The 19,155-nt window shown below is 35.9% G+C and overlaps 1 protein-coding gene across 3 annotated transcripts in view; it reads left to right on the top strand.

Annotated features, from left to right (window-relative positions):
- TGFB1I1 (transforming growth factor beta 1 induced transcript 1) overlaps window positions 1–19,155 on the top strand; it is a 546,447-nt gene that overhangs the window by 256,625 nt on the left and 270,667 nt on the right. The window lies entirely within an intron of this gene.

Below are 19,155 nucleotides of genomic sequence, written 5' to 3'. Positions count from 1 at the left end.
AACATTAACAGTGTGCACTGTCAAACAGAATAAGGCATTTCAGCAATGCTAAACATTAACGGTGCGTACTTTCAAACAGAATAAGCCATTTCAGTAGTGGTAAACATTAACAGTGCGCACTTTCAAACAGAATTAAGCCATTTCAGTAATGATAAACATTAACAGTGCGCACTTTCAAACAGAATAAGTCATTTCAGTAGTGGTAAACATTAACAGTGTGCACTTTCAAACAGAATAAGCCATTTCAGTAGTGGTAAACATTAACAGTGCGCACTTTCAAACAGAATAAGTAATTTCAGTAGTGGTAAACATTAACAGTGCGCACTTTCAAACAGAATTAAGCCATTTCAGTAGTGGTAAACATTAACAGTGCGCACTTCCAAACAGAATAAGTCATTTCAGTAGTGGTAAACATTAACAGTGCGCACTTTCAAACAGAATAAGGCATTTCAGCAATGCTAAACATTAACGGTGCGTACTTTCAAACAGAATAAGCCATTTCAGTAGTGGTAAACATTAACAGTGCGCACTTTCAAACAGAATTAAGCCATTTCAGTAATGGTAAACATTAACAGTGCGCACTTTCAAACAGAATAAGTCATTTCAGTAGTGGTAAACATTAACAGTGTGCACCGTCAAACAGAATAAGGCATTTCAGCAATGCTAAACATTAATTGTGCGTACTTTCAAAGAGAATAAGCCATTTCAGTAGTGGTAAACATTAACAGTGCGCACTTTCAAACAGAATTAAGCCATTTCAGTAATGGTAAACATTAACAGTATGCACTTCCAAACAGAATAAGTCATTTCAGTAGTGGTAAACATTAACAGTGCACACTTTCAAATAGAATAAGCCATTTCAGTAGTGGTAAACATTAGCAATGTGCACTTTCAAACAGAATAAGTAATTTCAGTAGTGGTAAACATTAGCAGTGTGCACTTTCAAACAGAATAAGTCATTTCAGTAGTGGTAAACATTAACGGTGCACACTTTCAAACAGAATAAGCCATTTCAGTAGTGGTAAACATTAGCAGTGTGCACTTTCAAACAGAATAAGTAATTTCAGTAGTGGTAAACATTAACACTGCACACTTTCAAACAGAATAAGCCATTTCAGTAGTGGTAAACATTAACAGTGCACACTTTCAAACAGAATAAGTCATTTCAGTAATGGTAAACATTAGCAGTGTGCACTTTCAAACAGAATAAGTCAGCAATAGCAAGAGGTGGAGAAGTAAATCTGTTCTTTGGTCTGGGTCATGGATACATATGCATTTACAGGTTTGTAAGAGACATATTTATCCTTTTGTTGACTGAGTGAGTCCCACTAGGCTAGTGGCCTATTTTTAGGAGAGACCTGCATTAGTTTTTCTACTATTTATTTGATATTTGTTTACAGAGAAAGTCCGACTAGACCAGAAAGTGTCCACTTTCAGTGACGGCCTGGAGAGAAAAGCGCTACAATCACAGTCTTTCAAAAATCAACTACAGATATTTTAAATCATAAAGTATCGTGTCACACTACAAAACCTAGGAATGAAAAAATGTAATGAGAAAAACTTAGAACATTCTATGTTTCATAGCAAAGTGCAATGAAACAAAATAACATTAGTTGGAGAGAATATGTGAGGAAAACTCATTAGTCATTTTATTTGTTACATAGATCAGTATGTGATAAGTGAGATCTGAGACAATTCTAATAAGGTATTTAAAAGAGATACTAGAGATTGCATGACTAGAGACAGTGAGGGGAAATTGAGTGATGTCTTAGCATGAGACGTGATGTTCAAGTAATGGTTATAAAAGGAAGAAGGGTGGAGAGAAAAGGAGATTAAAAGGAGGTGGAGGGTAGGGTGCCATCAGGTAGCTTAGGTGAGTAGGGAGGAAAGAGGTAGAGGAAAGGTCTGCAGAGATGAAGTAGATAAGGCAAGACAGTTGGAAAAATAAACAGAAAGGAGTGTAGCTGGAGGTTGGAGAGGGTTGTGAGTTGTGACTTAGGTTAAAGTGGTGAGTGATATATAGTAAGTTCAGCTAAGATTGACAAAGGAGCTGGTGTATGATTTTGTAAAGTATTCATTTAGGGAACATTTAAAGGTGGGTAAGTTAGAAGTAGTTTTGGTGGTTAAAGGCAGAGAGGTCTGTTTTTTTGTTACTGAGTAAGAGTGTAGGGCTTGTCCAGGGGATTTGTTTGGTTTATTTATGGTGAGAACTTGTTTGTCTTCTGATCTGAGAGGTATTTTAGAGAAATGTATATTGATTAAAGGGATAAGAGATGGGCAGGCTAATGGTTTGTGTATGATTTTATGTATTGTTGTAAGCTGAATGTAGGAAAGGTGGATGGGGAATTCCAGCTAGCTGAGGGTATGCAGAACTTTACAGTGGTAGTTAAAGAAGGCTGAATTAAACTTGGCAATGTTGTTGTAGCAGCTTTCAAGTTTGTTTTTATGGATGAGTGCAAATTGTTTAGAACTGGGGCTCCATAGAGTAGGGAGGTCAGAAGGTATGTCTTTCCTAGAATAACTTTTGTGGACATCTTCAGAAAACATTTGTTTCTGTACAGCATGGTTAGTTTTTGTTGGGTTTCTTGATATTGCTTTGGATGTAGAAGTCAGATTTAAGGTTGTCATCTGTTATGACTCCTAATAGTTTGGTATGGTGGACTAATTAATTTTCATTACCATTTGCTGAAAAGATTTTGAAAGATGCTTTGTTAGGGCTGTGCATTTTCGGGGTAAAGAGGAGGAGTTTGTTTTTTTGGGGGATAAGCTAGGTTTCAATGGAGATGACAACTTGTTGAGTGATTTCTTGGAGGTGAGTTAAGGTATTTGAAGAGCAGATGATTGTAGAGTCATCCCTATATTGAATCAAAGTGCCTTCACAAGATGATGAACTTAGGTTATTGATAAAAATATTGAAGAGTAGATGGCCAAGGATGGATCCTTGTGGAACTTGTGTGGACTTCAGAAGGTAGCAGAGATGGCCATTTTACAGCTTGTTGCCTGTTAGCAAGGTAACTAGAGAACCTGATAAGGGAAATTTGTCCAAGGCACCTGGGAACTTCCCCTACTCATCATTGTTGTGAGTGGGACCCATTTTAGAGTTGCACTTCCTTTTTGATTCCAGGCACAGAGATGGCCTGGAGAAACAGGGAGGCAGATGGAGAAAAAAGGACATGGTGGAGTAGTGAAAGAAAATGAAGGAGAAAGCAAATATTGAGACCAGAGAATGTGTGCAGGATTCTGAGGAAATGTTTCAAGGAAACACGTTTGATGGAGATGAGTCAGCAAATGATGGATATATAATTACAACCCTTCAGTCAGGAGGGTTGCAGAATGATTTACTTAAAGAAATGGTGGTGCAAAGTGAGACAGAAAATGAAGAAGATGTTACCTGGGGGGACATTACGGAGAAGATATAAAAGGAGGATACAAATACAATCCTGCAGAATAGTACCGACATGGAAAAGAAAACATATGCACAGAAAGTCAAAGAAGGCAAAAGGGGAGGAGCAGAAAAGATGGCAGGAGAAAATGAAAAGTAGAAGCACAAGGTAAGGATTCAAACAAATGAAGAAAAAGAAATGGACAGGTATGAAGAGTGGGACAATTTAACAGCTCCTTTGAGGAAAGAGCATCTTGTGACATTATATTTGAAACGTTTTTTCAATGGAAAATTTTCTTGGAAAATATGAAAAATATAAAGGCTATTACCCATGGAATCTTTATGTGATAAAAGCATTTAACAGGTAACCAAAAAAGATTCATGTACAATTCTGAACAGAGAATGAGACTTTGAAATGACATTTGAAAGCTGCATGTAAAGAAGAACTGGAAATTGCAAATGTTTATGACAAAAGGGGTTTAAGGACTGGTGGCTGGGGTTGCAATATTGTGTTAGAAATAGAAAGAGAAAAAAAATGTACTAAACATGATAAATGTGGAAGGGAATATGGGTGATGTACAATATGGGGACAAACCAAACCATGTTTTTGTTTGGAAAAGAAGGACATTTGATAAGTAACTGTGACAAAAGAAAATGTTATATTTGTTGGGAAATGGGACATGATGCAAAAAATGTGAATTGAAATGCTGTAAATGTAACAAAACTGGACATTTATGGATGGATTTCCAAAATGAAAATAACAGTAAGGAAAAAGAAAGAGAATAAATTTTAGAAGTAGTAGAAATAGACAAAAATTAGATGAGAAAAAGTAATAAAGAGGACATAGAAGAAGGTTCAGAAGTAAATAATGAGGGAGACATAGAATGTTAAATATTAAAGTAGGGGGTGTGGGGGCACAGCGCCACCTACTCAGGTTATAAACTACTTACTTACCCTTTTAATAGGGACTGCTCAATATTAAACAATACTAGACAATATAAAACTGTACTGGGTGGGGGGCTGTGCCCCCCCACACCCCACCTACTTTAATATTCTCACTCCGAGATCACACTACAGTAGGAAAAAGGGCAGATACACTATCAGTACTATTTTTGGCAAAATGGATTTGCATCGATTTGGACCCTATGTCAGAAATTTTCGGCGAAATGATACTGATCCATATATATATATATATATATATATATATATATATATATATATATATATATATATATATATATATATATATATATATATATATATAGGTTCATAGGTTGGTACTGGGCTATCTGCCTGAAGGCATATATTAGCCCAGCCACGTTGTGCGGTATTCACCGCCCCTTTAGTAGTTCCTAGACCCTTGTACTAGCAGCTAGTACCCTTGGCCCCTATCTAGTAGTGCTGTTGGTGTGATCCCCGGTGTGAACTTTCTGTTACCCATCCACTCATCAAGGTTCCTCTTGAAGAGTGATAGTGAGGGGCTCTGTCTTATGTAGATCAGGACCCTGTTCCATAGTAAGGGAAGTCTCTGCGAAGGGAATCTATCCCTCCAGCATGTTCTATTCATTGTTGTGTTGAGGTTTAGATCCCTAGAGCGTGTAGCTCGAGTAGATTTGGTTTTGCGAAGATGGTGCATGTTCAAGAATTCTGGGTTGGACATGGCTCTGTACGTTAGACAGAGATCACCTCTGAGAAAGCGGTATGCAACAGGGAACAGTCTTAGCTTTTTCAATCGTGCTGCATAGGGCAACTGTTTGAGGCCAGTAATCCTCTTGGTTAGGTACCTCTGTGGTCTCTCTAGCTGCTGGAGATGTCTAGCCAGGTACATTCCAATTGGTGCATTGTACTCAATAATGGGTCTGATGAGGGAAGAGTAGAGGGGCGCCATTACATCCTTAGATCTTGATGCGAACCCTTTTGTGATCAGATGGGTCACATAGAAGGATTTACTATCCACTTTGGCAACATGGTTATCAAAGGAAAGCTGACTATCTACTTGGGTCCCTTGATCCCTTATTTCTTCAGATTTCAGGGCATTACCTCCTATGTTGTAGTTTGCGGGTACTCTGTTTTTTCCATAAGGGATTACTGCACATTTTTTTGCATTTAGCTTGAGACCATGGCTTTGACACCATGCATCAGTCTCATTTAGGCCCTTCTGGAAGATCTCCATGTCGGCCGGAGACTCTATTATAGCACCCAGTTTGCAGTCGTCCGCAAACTTAGTCAGCCACAGCCCTTCCATTCTTGCCTGTACTTCTGAGACGTATATGCCAAACAGGAGGGGCCCCAGGACAGAGCCCTGAGGCACACCACTCATTACTGGTCTGGATTTGGACATAGATCCCACTACTCTTACTTTATGGGATCTGTCTGAGAGCCAGTTTGTGATCCATCTTGTGATGTAAGGGTTTATGCCCAGGCTGGTGAGCTTATCAATAATACCTGAATGGGAAATGGTGTCAAATGCTTTAGCAAGGTCTAGGTAAGCCGTGTGTACCTCCTTTCCCTTATCTATAGCCTGAGTAACTGTCTCAAAGAAATCCACCAGGTTCAGGAGGCATGATCTGCCCTTGACGAAGACGAACTGTGTGGGGTCCAGCGACTGGAGGTTCCCAATCTCTCCATTTATTTGTTCCATAATGATTTGCTCCATAGCCTTACAGATCAGACTGGTCAGGCTTATTGGTCGGTAGTTCCCAGGGTCAGTTGTGGCCCCACCCTTTTGTAGCGGGACCACCATTGCCGTGCGATATTCTATGGGCACATATCCTGTGGAGAGGCTGAGACTGAACAGGGTATTAAGATGCGGGGTTAATTCCTTTTGGAGCTTGCGTATGACACAGCCTGGGAAACCATCTGGTCCCATGGAGGCAGTGTTTTTAGCTTTAGATAGAGCCTTGTTAACCAATGTATCAGTAATAATTGGACTTACACAATCCCCTAGAATGGTAATAGGCCCTGTAGGTGATGAGGGGGGGGGGGAGAAATTTGCACTGAACCTGTCAGCCAAGATGTTGGCAATGTCAGAAGGGTCAGTGTATTTTGTTCCATTTTGTACTAGCTCAGAACAGACCTGAGCGTTGCCATTTAGGTTTTTGACATAGCCATAGAAGGTCTTATGGTTATCCTTGGCAACTTTCTTTTCAAAATTAGCTTTAGTTGACTTGATGAGGGCCCTCAGTTTCTTACTAATGCTGATCAGGGATGATTTTTCTACTTGAGATTTGGCCTTTTTTTGTATAAGTCTCCTCCTTTTATTGTAAAGTTTGCTTATGGCCGGGGTCCACCAGACTGGTTTCTTCTTGCTTGAGGAAGGAGTCTTGGTTTTATTTGGGATAGCATGGTCCATGCAATGCTGAAGATGCATACAGAGTGCTTTGGTGTAGGATTCCACATCCTGGATATCATTATCCTTCTGCAAGGGAATAGTGAAGCTTTCCACTTCTGACGCAAGTAGTTTGAAGTTTGCTTTGGAAAGGTTTTTTACGATGGTTTCTTTGAATGGGGGAGGTAGAGGGGTGAGGATGTCCAAGGTTATCAGTTTGTGGTCGGATCTGACCAAGGAGGGGGTGATAACGGGTGTGGTACAATGGGCACCCATATTTGTGATGATTAAATCTAATATGTTGTCCCCTCTAGTGGGGGAACATACTAGCTGTTCAAGGACATTTGAATTTTTAAATTCTATGAATCGCTGAGCATAGGAGTTGGAACATTGGTAGTTCACCCAGTCTATACCAGGGTAGTTGAAATCACCCAAGATTATGGTGTTGGGTAGGACCTTTATATTTTCCAATGTCTCAAGGAATGCAGAGTGAGCATCTTGGGACATGGTGGGCGATCTATAACCGGCTATGACTTGAAATGTGGTTTTGCCTGCTGATAGTTGCACATGGATGATCTCTGGAGCATCATGCTGCGCTACTAAATTGGAGATATGGGTATCCTTGATGAATATGGATACACCTCCGCCCTTTGTACTGTGATCCGGTAACTGAGGCCAGAAGGTATGATATGAATTGTAACCTGGCAGTGCCGGAGTGCTCTCTTGAGCCTTGAACCAGGTTTCCGTCACTGCACAAACATCGATTTTCTCCATGCTGTGGAGAGCCTCGATATAAATATAAAGTTTACTATGGTAAGGTTGGTCCGGATTTTGTCTAATCCACTGTACTGAAGTCCGGAGGCCGAACGGCAACAATGTCGAACCCGACATTGTCGAAGGACAAATCTCGTCCCCATCTCAACCCATGTTAAAGCACGTTCCGGATCCAGATTGACCTTACCATAGTAAACCTATATATATATATATATATATATATATATATATATATATATATATATATATATGGTTCTACCTCACTTAAATGACACGCCGGAACATCGACATGGAAATCGCGAGCCCCAGAAGATCGACAGCTCAGAAGACCGAAGCGACGGGACCCAGAAGATCGACAGTGCAGAAGACCGACCCGACGGATGAAAGCACCGACGCCGAGGATGCCGACATGGGAAAAGGCTGTGTAAGTATGCGGTAGTGACGGACGTTAGGGTGCGAGTTAGGTAAGTGTGGATATTGACGGTCTGTGGGGATAGGGGTGGGTTAAGTGAGTTAGGGTTAGGGAGCGGGTCAGGTAAGTGTGCGGTAGTGATTGTGTTTGGGTTAGGGGCGGGATAAGTGAATTAGGGTTAGGGAGCGGGTCAGGTAAGTGTGCGGTAGTGATTGTGTTTGGGTTAGGGGCGGGATAAGTGAGTTAGGGTTAGGGAGCGGGCCAGGTAAGTGTGGTAGTGACGGACCTTAGGGTTAGGGTTTGGGTTAGGGTTGTAGGTAGTTGTGTATGTGAGGTTTAGTGTGGGTTTGTAGGGATTTTGGTGTGCTTGTGTTGTGTATGTGGTTTTTGGACGGGGAATGTGTTTTGTTTGTTGATTGTGGTGTGTGAAGTGTATGAGGTTTCGTGTTTGTGTAACGTCGGTTATTTCGTTGTCGGGCATGTGGGATTTCGTGATTTTGTACTGTCGGTTATTTGGTTTCGGTGATTGCGTTGTCGGCGTTTTGGGGTTTCGTTTATGTGAGGTAGAACCATATATATATATATATACATATATATATATATATATATATATATATATATATATATACATATATATATATATATATATATATATATATATATATATATATATATATAAAGATTGGGGCTTGGTATAATGGTTGACTCCCAGACACAAGGTACAGTGCTTGATTCTCACTTTTGGGAAGGAAATTGGTTAGGTTTAGAATGATCTATTAAGAAATGGGTACCTGAAAAATCTTCGAATGCTCAAAATTTCTAACGTTACATGGTCGAGACCAAATGTTCGAAAATTTTGAATGTTCGAAGATAAACTTTCAACAGCGCCGTACGGTGCAGATAGGAAGAATTTCCCTTTTCTGCACTGAAGTGCGATCTAAGAGTTGGTATATTTAAGTAGGGGGGTGTGGGGGGTGCAGGGGGGCTTGCCCTCCTGCCTATGCTGTTAAAGTGTTTTTTTTTTTTTACTTTTTTTTTTATTTGATGTTCGAACATCCAAATGTCGAACATTTTGTCTCGACCATGTAATGTTTGACATTTTGGGTGTTCGAACATTTAACATAGACCCTAAGAAAGCTAATGTAGTAATTATCTATGAAATTATGAAACCATGAGTCTCAGAAAAAAGGAAAATTAAAATTTTAGAGTGCTTTCTGTAAATGTGAATAGTGTTAGGAATACAATAAGCAGAATAGGAATTTTGTAGAGGTATAATACATGTGATGTAATTATATTAGTACAAGATTTTTAATAAATGAAGAAAAGATTACAAACATAGAAACTACGGGGAGGAAAGATAATCTGGAATTTGGGAAATGAGAGATGTTCTGGAATAGCCGTATTCTGTAGAAAAACAATAAAGCTATTAGATGTAACTTTAGCAACAATGGGAAGATTAACATTATATGCTTATACTAACTGTAAAGGAAGGGAAAGCTTATTTCATCAGATTTTAGACCATGAAGTAATAAATATGAATATTGTAATAACAGGAGACTTTAATTGTGATTTAAGGGGCAAGTGTAAACAGAAAGGAAATGATATAAGAAAAATGTTAGAAGTTATAAGATACGGTAAGTTAAAACTTTGGGACAAAAATTCATGGACTTACAAAGAGCGTGTATAGAAATGAAATAGATTACTTATGTTTATGTTATGTTTACATTTGTTAACAGGGTTAGTCTGACTGGGCCCAGAGAAACTTTTTTCAGCAGAGATCCGAGGAGAAAAGCTCCAGGAAAGTAATTAGTAAAAATAAGAAAAAAAAATAATAATTCAAATTGTAAGATACTTAACGGTACAAAAACAGAGAAAGAGAAATATACAACAGAAATATTTACAAGGCAAAAGTACAGTAGTTTGAGAATGCAGTAGCAATATGATTGAGAAATTTGATTAACATTAAGTTATATACAAGGAAATATAGCAATATCTTAAAATAAAAATATTTTCTAATGTGTAATATACAAGTCAGAGTAACATTTTATTTTATTTTATTTAACATTTGTTAACCGGGAAAGTCTGCCTTAGAGCAAAGCCAATTTTCAGCGGAGGCCCGGGGAGAAACGCTTCAGATGCATGTCTTTGTAATATGGGAGGAAACCGGAGCACCCGGAGGAAATCCACACGAACGCAGGGAGGACATGCAGACTCCACACAGAAGGAACCCCAGCCGAGAATCGAACCAGAGAACCTCTTGCTGTGAGGCAACAGCATCATGACATAGTACATCAAAGATGCATTTAACAGCATAAGGTATTAACTGCAGAGAGTAATATGTGTAGACAGTTTAGATAGGAAATACTAGGCAGATATGTTAATCAAGAGAAAAAGGAAAAATTCATTAGGTAATTTCCAGACAAGTGCATATCCATGCATGTTGAAATGAATTTTTAGTTGCTTTTTGAATTTGCCACGTTTGGTAGTGGAGCACAGGGACAATGGAAGTTTGTTCCATGAGTATGCCATTGAATGACTGTAAAATATTTTTCCAATATTTTTGTTTGGATTAGTCACCTGAAGTAGGCTTTGTTGTGTGCTTCTGAGGTCATGATTGGGTATGTAGGGTGTAAGTATGGATGTAAGGGCAGGGCAGGAGTTGGAGCTATTCAGGATGCTATGTGCAATTTGTAGTTATGATATTTGAAGCATGTGGGGGAGCTCAGACCATCTTACGCTTTTCGGGGATATACAATGATGAGATTTGTAGCTATTACTGGCTGCAGATCTTGTTATAGATGGTTTCTAGTTTGGTTAAGAGATTATTTGGGAGGTTAGTAAGTTTGGGAGCAGCATACAGCAGGGATGGTAGAATAAATGTTTGAGCCAGTATAGGTCTAGCTTAGGTATATATTTGCTGTTGCAGTACAGAAGACTTAGCTTTTGATTTGACTTTTTGATACTATTTTATGGTATCAGAAGGTTTCATTATAAGAGAAGGGGGGTTGTTGAAACAGGATTTTCTGATCATCTTGCAGTATGGTAGATAAAAGAAAATAAGGAATGCAAATGGGCAAAGGGATAAAAAGAAGAAATGAAAAAGCATATTGTAAAATGATCAGAAAATCCTGTTTCAACTACCTTTTGTAGTGATAGACATATAACAATGCATTGGACGATTTAGAACATAATGACAGAAAGTACTTTGACAAAGTAAAGAATTATATCAAAGAAATCAAGAAAAATATAAGAATTGTTATAGAACAAAGATATATTTTACAAGGAGAAAGGGAAGAAATCTTAAGTTACTTAGGCAGATTAGTAAAGGAAGATAGTAGTGTAATGAGCGAAATAAAACTATAAAAGGAGAAACAGAAAAAACTCAAGAAAATGATAAGTAATAATGTAGTACAATATGTACAAGAAATGTTTGAAGAAAAAAGAAGGTAGTGAGAAAAACATGGAAAATAACAAAATTAACAGAAAAAGAAATAAAAAGTTGGAAAGGGTTTCTTTCAAAGAACTAGATAATTTATTAGGACAAGTAACTATAGATCTGGCTGTAGGCCCAGATAGATAAGGTATGAAATGTATACAAATTTAAGTTACTAGCAAAAAAAATATATATATTTTTAAAGATTTTGAAAGAATGGTTAAAAGAATGTTTTTATGTTTAAAGAATTGTGTAGTGGAATTCTGAAATTCATGTGGAAGAAGGAAGAGAGAAGACAAAACACTGGAGGTGAATAGCATTGAATATTAATAATTATAAGATCTTTATGAAAATATTACAAATGTGATGAATAGCATTGAATATTAATAATTATAAGATCTTTATGAAAATATTACTTTATGAAAATATTACAAATGTGATGAATAGCATTGAATATTAATAATTATAAGATCTTTATGAAAATATTACAAATGTGATGAATAGCATTGAATATTAATAATTATAAGATCTTTATGAAAATAATACAAATGTGATTTAAAACTAAAGTGGAAATACTATGGAGGATAGCATATATAGTCTAAAGGGGAAGGACTGTCAAGAACTATAAAGATAGTTGGAGAAGTAGTGGATAATATCATGAACAGAAAAGAAGAATAAAAATCAGGATAGGAGACTTTAATAAGCATTTGCCATAAATGAACATGAAATCTTATGGGTAGTAAGAAAGAATGCAATATAATTACAAACGTTAGGAAATTATGTATGTCAGCATATAGTAACAATAAAGTAAAAATACTCATAAATGGCTGGTTAAGCTAAAAGGTACATGTAAAGAGTGGTGTAAGACAGGGATGTCCAATGAGTTGTATACTCTTTGCATTAATTATGAATGTGATAGTATGTGAAATAAATTATAAAATGAGGAAGGAGGGGTATATAACACCTGAAGGGTTAAGAATTCCAGTTCTGTTAACATAAGCAGATGACATTATAATAATTGCATGACACAAATTTTGGATAAAAGAAGTAATAATTTGCACAAATGAGTGTCTAGAGATGATACTTATTGGTTTAAGTGAAGTGAAAAGTAAATGTTTAGGTGATGTAGTGAAGATCAGGGGTATATATTTTACAATGAATGACATTTCTGTGTTGGGTATAAAATTTGGGAATAAGATGTAAGTAGAATTCAATGGGAAAAACAATAGAAGAAATAAAGCAAATGTGTGTTTTCTTGAGAACATATAAATTATCATTCAGAAAGAAATGCTTATTTGATAAATTTAGTACTGATGGAAAAAAAATAGCATACTTAGCAAGTGTATTTATGCTGCCAACAGTATTTCAAAAGGAATTATTGCAGGTAATTGTTTCATTTGTATGGGGTTCTAGATTAAAACCAGTAAAAAGAGGAGTTTTTATGTAAATAAAGAAGAAGACAGTTTAGGGTTAATTAACCCAGTGGTATACACTGCTTCATTAAATTTGTACAAAGTGTTAAAGTGGATAAATGAAAAAGATGAGAGATTAGTAGTAAAACTGTATAAATATAAGTATTATACATTTTAGTGTATGAGAAAAAGAGTGTACGAATGAAGAAATAAAATGTTATCAAGAAAAAATATTTTTTGTGGAAAATAAAAATTGATGATGTAGAAAAGATAGAAAAATATGGTATAAGGATGTAATGATAAAACATTATTATGTAAAACTGTGGGAAAAATTAAAGCTAGGCAAATAAGGAGCAAATGTGTAATCAGAAAGAAGAATGTCATGATGTCCTTCAAGGATGCATGAGACTGGTAATAGATGGATTGACAGTAAAAGGAAGTATGCCATATACAAATACAAGTAGTAGAATATGTTTATATTGTCAAGAAGAAGAAACTACAGAACCTGCGTTTTTGAAATGTAAAAGAGTAAACAAGTTATGGGGGAAATTATGTAAAGAATACATGGAAAACAAGAAAAGATGGCTATGATTAAATATGGATATTATAAGAAGAGAAGTAAAGAATATGTTAAAAGAATAGATAACAAGTTGTTTTATGTTATATAGATTATATAGAAGAAAAGAGTAAATTAAACTATGTTTAATGGTAAATGGATTTTTGCAACAATATTTAGTAAAATCAGATGGTGGCTATGAAAAAAGGAGTGGAGGTCTAATAGGGATGAAAATTTAGCATGATTGTAAAGGGAATTATGAATATGTGTAAACAGATTTGTATATTTATATATAATACTGACATCATTATTAAACCAGCTGACAAAGGGTGAGCTATAGTATAATGAAAACTCTCTAGACTATGTCTAGCTTATGATGGGATTTATCAGAGAAGACTGTCTCTATGAGAAGAAGTAATATGAAATGTCAGAAGATTATTTAAAACTGAAGAACATGATTTCAAGAGTAAGGGATGTACCACTGTACTAGTGACAATGGGATGTTAAAAATCTTTTCACTGCATCCCTAATGAACTTGGGCTTCAAGATGATGTGATGTCTTGGCCACTTTGTCGGTTATAATAGGAATATCCTGATCCTCTTTCATTATCTCCTGATATACCTTTGAAGGGATAATATCTAGTCAAATGCATAGAATTTTCAGAATTTGTGAGCACAGTGACTCTTTCAGAAACATAGGTGCAAAAGAAATGCATTGCAGTTAAAGATAAGTTTACAGACAAATTAAGTTTATTTTACTATTTCACCAGTGACACAGTTTACTTAAATAAAATAAGATTAGAAACTAAAATGTGTTGGTTACAGACACTTTTACAAAAAAAAAATAGTAGAGAAATACCTAGATTTTACTTAACTTCCTTCCGAGAAAATGAAAGAAATTTAACATCTCCATCTATATATATCTCCATCACATTGTTCATGTTCATGGGTATGCACTTTTCATGTGGTGGATGTTCTGTGTGTGTTTATCTCTAAAAACCTATAGTTATACTTTTCCTTTTCCATTTTCCTTTCTTTCAAGATTGATTGCAATAGTTCTGATATACCTAGGTTTATAACCACTGTTATGACATCAGGAAAGAGAAAAGATTCTAATGCCCTAGCTAAATTTAAATATCATTATTTTTATTTTAGTTTGATGGCTATGTTTGATGGTAATGATTTAATAAGTTATTATTTTTCTTTTGTTTAGTTTTGTTATGTTTTTTTTTTTTTTTTTTTTTTTTTGATGGAATTCATATTTTAGGAATTTTGGTTGTGGTTTGACATTTTAAACATTGTGTCTTCACCCAGTGTCTTTTTGGTTTGCTGGGCCTTGGTGCTGTCTGTGCTTACTTGACATTGATTTTTGAATGCCAATTTGATTGCCAATTTGTTGTTTTTGATTGAGTTTTGTTTGACTTTGCTCGATTATACTTTTTTATGACTTCTCTTTTTATTTAAAATTATCCTGCTGCTGTTTGTCATATGCCTTGCCATGCATTTGTAGTAGAAATGGCCAAGAGGTTTGGATACAGGGCAGTGGATAGTAGGTACACACGGAGTGAGGAGATGACTTAATGATTGGAGATCTCTGCCTGGATGTTTGTTCTGTTTTTGTTTTGGGCTATATATTTTGTTTTTGTTTTGAGATTATTAATTTTATTATTTTAATTATCATTAGCTATAAGGGCTTTCGTTTGTTTAGGATGTTATGGGTTATTAACACTGCCGGATGGCTTGAGAACGTGAAATTTGTTTTGGTATTGTGTGCTTTTTTTTTTTTTTTTTTTATCTAGCAGTTAAGTATTCTTTTTAAAGCTTGGATATGATTACAGTTTAGCTGTGATAGCGCAGAGGTTTGGAGAATGTTGTTAAAGTAGTAAGTAGCCAGTTTCTTGCCAGTGATCTTTATAAAATGTCCAGAGCCTGGCTGTTTTTTTTTTTTTTTTGGCAATGGGCTGAAATGAAATGTTATGATTTATATATATGTGGCTTGAGGCCACTACACATTTTTTTTTTTGTTTTTTTGATCTTATTAATTTTTAATTACCATTAGCTACAAGGGCTTGTTGGTTGTTTGGGACGCTAGAATTAGAGCTATTGTTGCTGGATGATGTTTAGCTCTAAGGAGTTTTGGTCTGGGACGGTTGTTTGATGTTTGTTTTAGTCTGTCTGAAAGGTTTCAAATTATTCTTTCAGTAGTATTGTTGTAAAAATTACCATGGAGCTATATTATATTTTAAATGAGTGTCTGGAAAACTGCAAGCTAATATTGATTTTTTTTTTCCACTTAAACAAAAAAAAAATAGTGCTGTAATGTTTCTGCTAGATTATGTTGTGTGTATATACTACTCAATGTATTGCAGAAGAAGGGTAATTCTGTCCTTTGATTGATTCTTGAGATAGAAGATATCTCTATTATTATTTATTTTAAAGTTAGGTCATCAGGCGTTTTAAATGTAATACTAATTGTTTAATTAACAATTGATTGAGATCTAGTTTTCTTTTTCTTTTGATGAAAAGAAAAGTATAAAATAAGTTCACTTGCTTTCAACCTTTTGACCTGATGAGCGTAGTGTATCGTGAAAAGAAAGCGCTTTATGGAAAAAAAATTAAAAAAAATAAAGTTTTCTTTTACTTGACTGACTGTGGTGACTCCTGTTTGGATCTATTATTGATATTTATATATTTGTACACGTGTAAATATTTTGTAAATATATAAATGAAGGACCCCTACTCTTTTTGATAAGTAATGTATGATCTTTTTGATCCACTTGACGTACCAGCAACTTGAGCAGATGGAACCTCAGTTTAGCACTTCATCTAAAGTACAACACACTCAGGAGTGCTGTAGCTCCCTAATGATGCACTGTAGTGTCAACAATTCAGTGATCAGGAGTGGGAGTAGAACCCTCAGCCTTTTGGTCTTACAGCACCAAAGGTGAGTGAGTTACCTGTTGTGACACTAACACTGACAAGTAGATGCATGTTGATTTTTCCTAAGTACAGCCACTAACACTGTTGTTATCCTGTAGGAATGTATTCCAACTAGCAAGGGTGATTCTGCAGGATCTTTTACTTTTGGATATACAATGTGATGTTCTAGCTAATAGTGTACCTCTTTGACAGTACATTGTATATGATAACTATTTTGTTATTAATCTGTTGTCTAGATATGGGCAGTATTTAGAATTTAGTAATTTGAAAGTAAACGAGTTTAGGAGGAAGGCAATTCTAGTGCTAATAGGTAACCAGTTAGTATTTACTATCAAGCCATAGTTGTAATCTTTTCTCTGGCTAGGCTTATAAAGTAATATGTTTTATTTTCAGGAACTTGTAGGAATGTTGTGTTATGTAAAAAATGTAATGCCACAACTGATAATCTGTATTCCAGCATAGCAATTAGAGCATTTATAGCTATAGCTTTCCTTATTTTTATTGTTAAGCAGTAAGAGAATTTGTAAGAGCAGTTTTAATTAGTGACAGATTGTTTACATATAGTAATGGATGGATAGATGCTGATCTAGCCAGACAGACAGATATTGTTGGTTTGTAACTAACAGGAGATGAATGCAATGTGAATCATTGATGGATATTTCTTCATGAAAGAACAGCCATTGAGAATCTTCCAGAAGTCATGACAGCGATCATAGAACAGTTAATGATGTAATTATCAATTAACTGATTTTATTACAGACTAAAGTCTTTTTGAAAGGCAGATGATCATTTTTAATGGATTTGTCTAACTTCACCATTAGGATGTCGTCTGTATAGACAGCGCAATTAAAATTTCACAGATCAAATGGTATGTTGATGATGAAAATCAGAGAGTAACAAGGGTGTACCCCTTAGCTTTCTGAACCACCTCAAGTAAATGTACTAATGTTTCACCTGTTATTGCCTGAAATTACTTAAAATGTTCTATTGAAGAAATACTTTCGAACCAAGAAAAGACACCTTCAGAAAAACATAAGCCAGCAAGTTTTGAATCAGGAAATTATGATCTGCTGCTTTAAAACTCACTTTAAATATTTGAATATGGCAACGGAGACTAACCCATTCTCCACAGATGAGCATATTTGTTTAGTGAAAGAGTAGACAGTGGTAGTGCACTCTATTTGTATTGCAAGCCAGGTTGTATTTGGTATATAACATTGTAGGTATTTATATATTCAAAGATTTGCTAGTAAATTCATTTTTCTCATATCTTGGTAGTGGACAAATATTAACTATAGGTCTGTAGTCCATAGTCCCTTTTGATGCAGGTTCGACTTTAGGAAGAGGTCTAATTACTTCCTGCTTGAAGACAGAACATGTAGTCTTGGTTATGAATGTGAGAATAAAAATGTGTGCTAGTGGAATCATACCAGCAGGCTGCCTTGTCCACTTTTTTAATCAGGTAAAAATCCACAGTCCCAAATGTCTGTTTTCAGATGTGACCTCCATGATTTGGTGTGATTATCTGATTTGCTGATACTTACAGTCTGTGCAAGTAGAAACAGATGGAATCAAACCCTGATCTACATGGTGATGTTCATTAGCACCGTGTAGCCTTAACCTTAAGTATCATACTGCTAGACCACTCAGGTGACTGGTTTGCCTTACTTTCCCTAGTCCACCATAAGGACTTGTATTTGTTTGAATCTACTTATCAAACAAGTGTGACAAATGTTGTGGGGTGTGCCTGGTAAGTTATAGCCATGCTATATTATAAAAACAAAATCTATCCCACTATATGAACTACTGTCAGAACTACGAAAGAACATCTCCGACATCCCAGATGTACTTTCACCAGCTTGGAAGCTTCTAGAGTTATAGATTCCATCTCCCCTCAATTAAATAGTTAATTAAGTTTTGGATGTGTAGTTACTTTTTAGCTGATACACAATAACACAAATCTTTTGATTTGAGGCCATGGAAAATGATTTTTTTTCAGTTTATCTGCTTTATTCTGTTTGTGTGTCTCTGTCTTTGACTCTTTAGGCTTTCTGAGTGAATGTGATGTCAGATATACCAGTCTGTAACTTTAGTTAAGGGTGAGTCATGAAATTGGTTAAAGACATTCCACACTCTGTCACATGATCCACAATGTGTTGAATTTTCATGAACTGCATCACATGACCAATACTGTAATTTTAGTGCTGTACCAAATGACTTATTATATTTTTAGTCCCTGCATCACGACACATATACAGTATTCCAATGTCTACATGACATGACCTATATTGTGTATATTACTGTGTAACATTATAGTTTCTACATTATGACCCATGTACCCTGTATCATTTCAAACTCTGCATGTCATGATTCATACTAATCTCAGCATTGCAGGACCAATCCTGTAAAAAGTTGTAGTCTCTCCATCACATGATCCAGTGTAGCTACACATGTATGCATACGTATGTATACGGATGGCGCAGTGGTGCAGCAAGAGGTTCTCCAGTTCAATTCTTGGCTGGAGTGCCTTCTGTGTGGAGTCTGCATGCCCTCCTTGCATTTGTGTGGGTTTCCTCCAGGTGGTCTGGTTTCCTCCCATGTTTCAAAGACATGTGTGTGGAGCATTTTCCCTGGGCCTCCACTGAAAACTGGCTTTGCTCCAAGTCGGACTTTCCCGGTAAACAAATGTTAAATAAATAAATAAATAATATGCGTATATATATATATATATATATATATATATATATATATATATATATATATATATACACACACACACACACACACACACACACACACACACAGATATATATATATATATATATATATATATATATTTTTTTTTTTATTATTTATTTCACATTTTTGTTAACCAGGTTAGTCCAACTGAGTTTGCAAACAAACCCGTTTTCAGTGGA

This window comes from Protopterus annectens, chromosome 10.part0, assembly GCF_019279795.1.
Source record: "Protopterus annectens isolate FY-2018-M chromosome 10.part0, PAN1.0, whole genome shotgun sequence".
NCBI classification, from domain to species: Eukaryota; Metazoa; Chordata; order Ceratodontiformes; family Protopteridae; genus Protopterus; species Protopterus annectens.
Note: the sequence above shows the minus strand (reverse complement) of the source record. Positions and strands in the feature narration are given on the sequence as shown.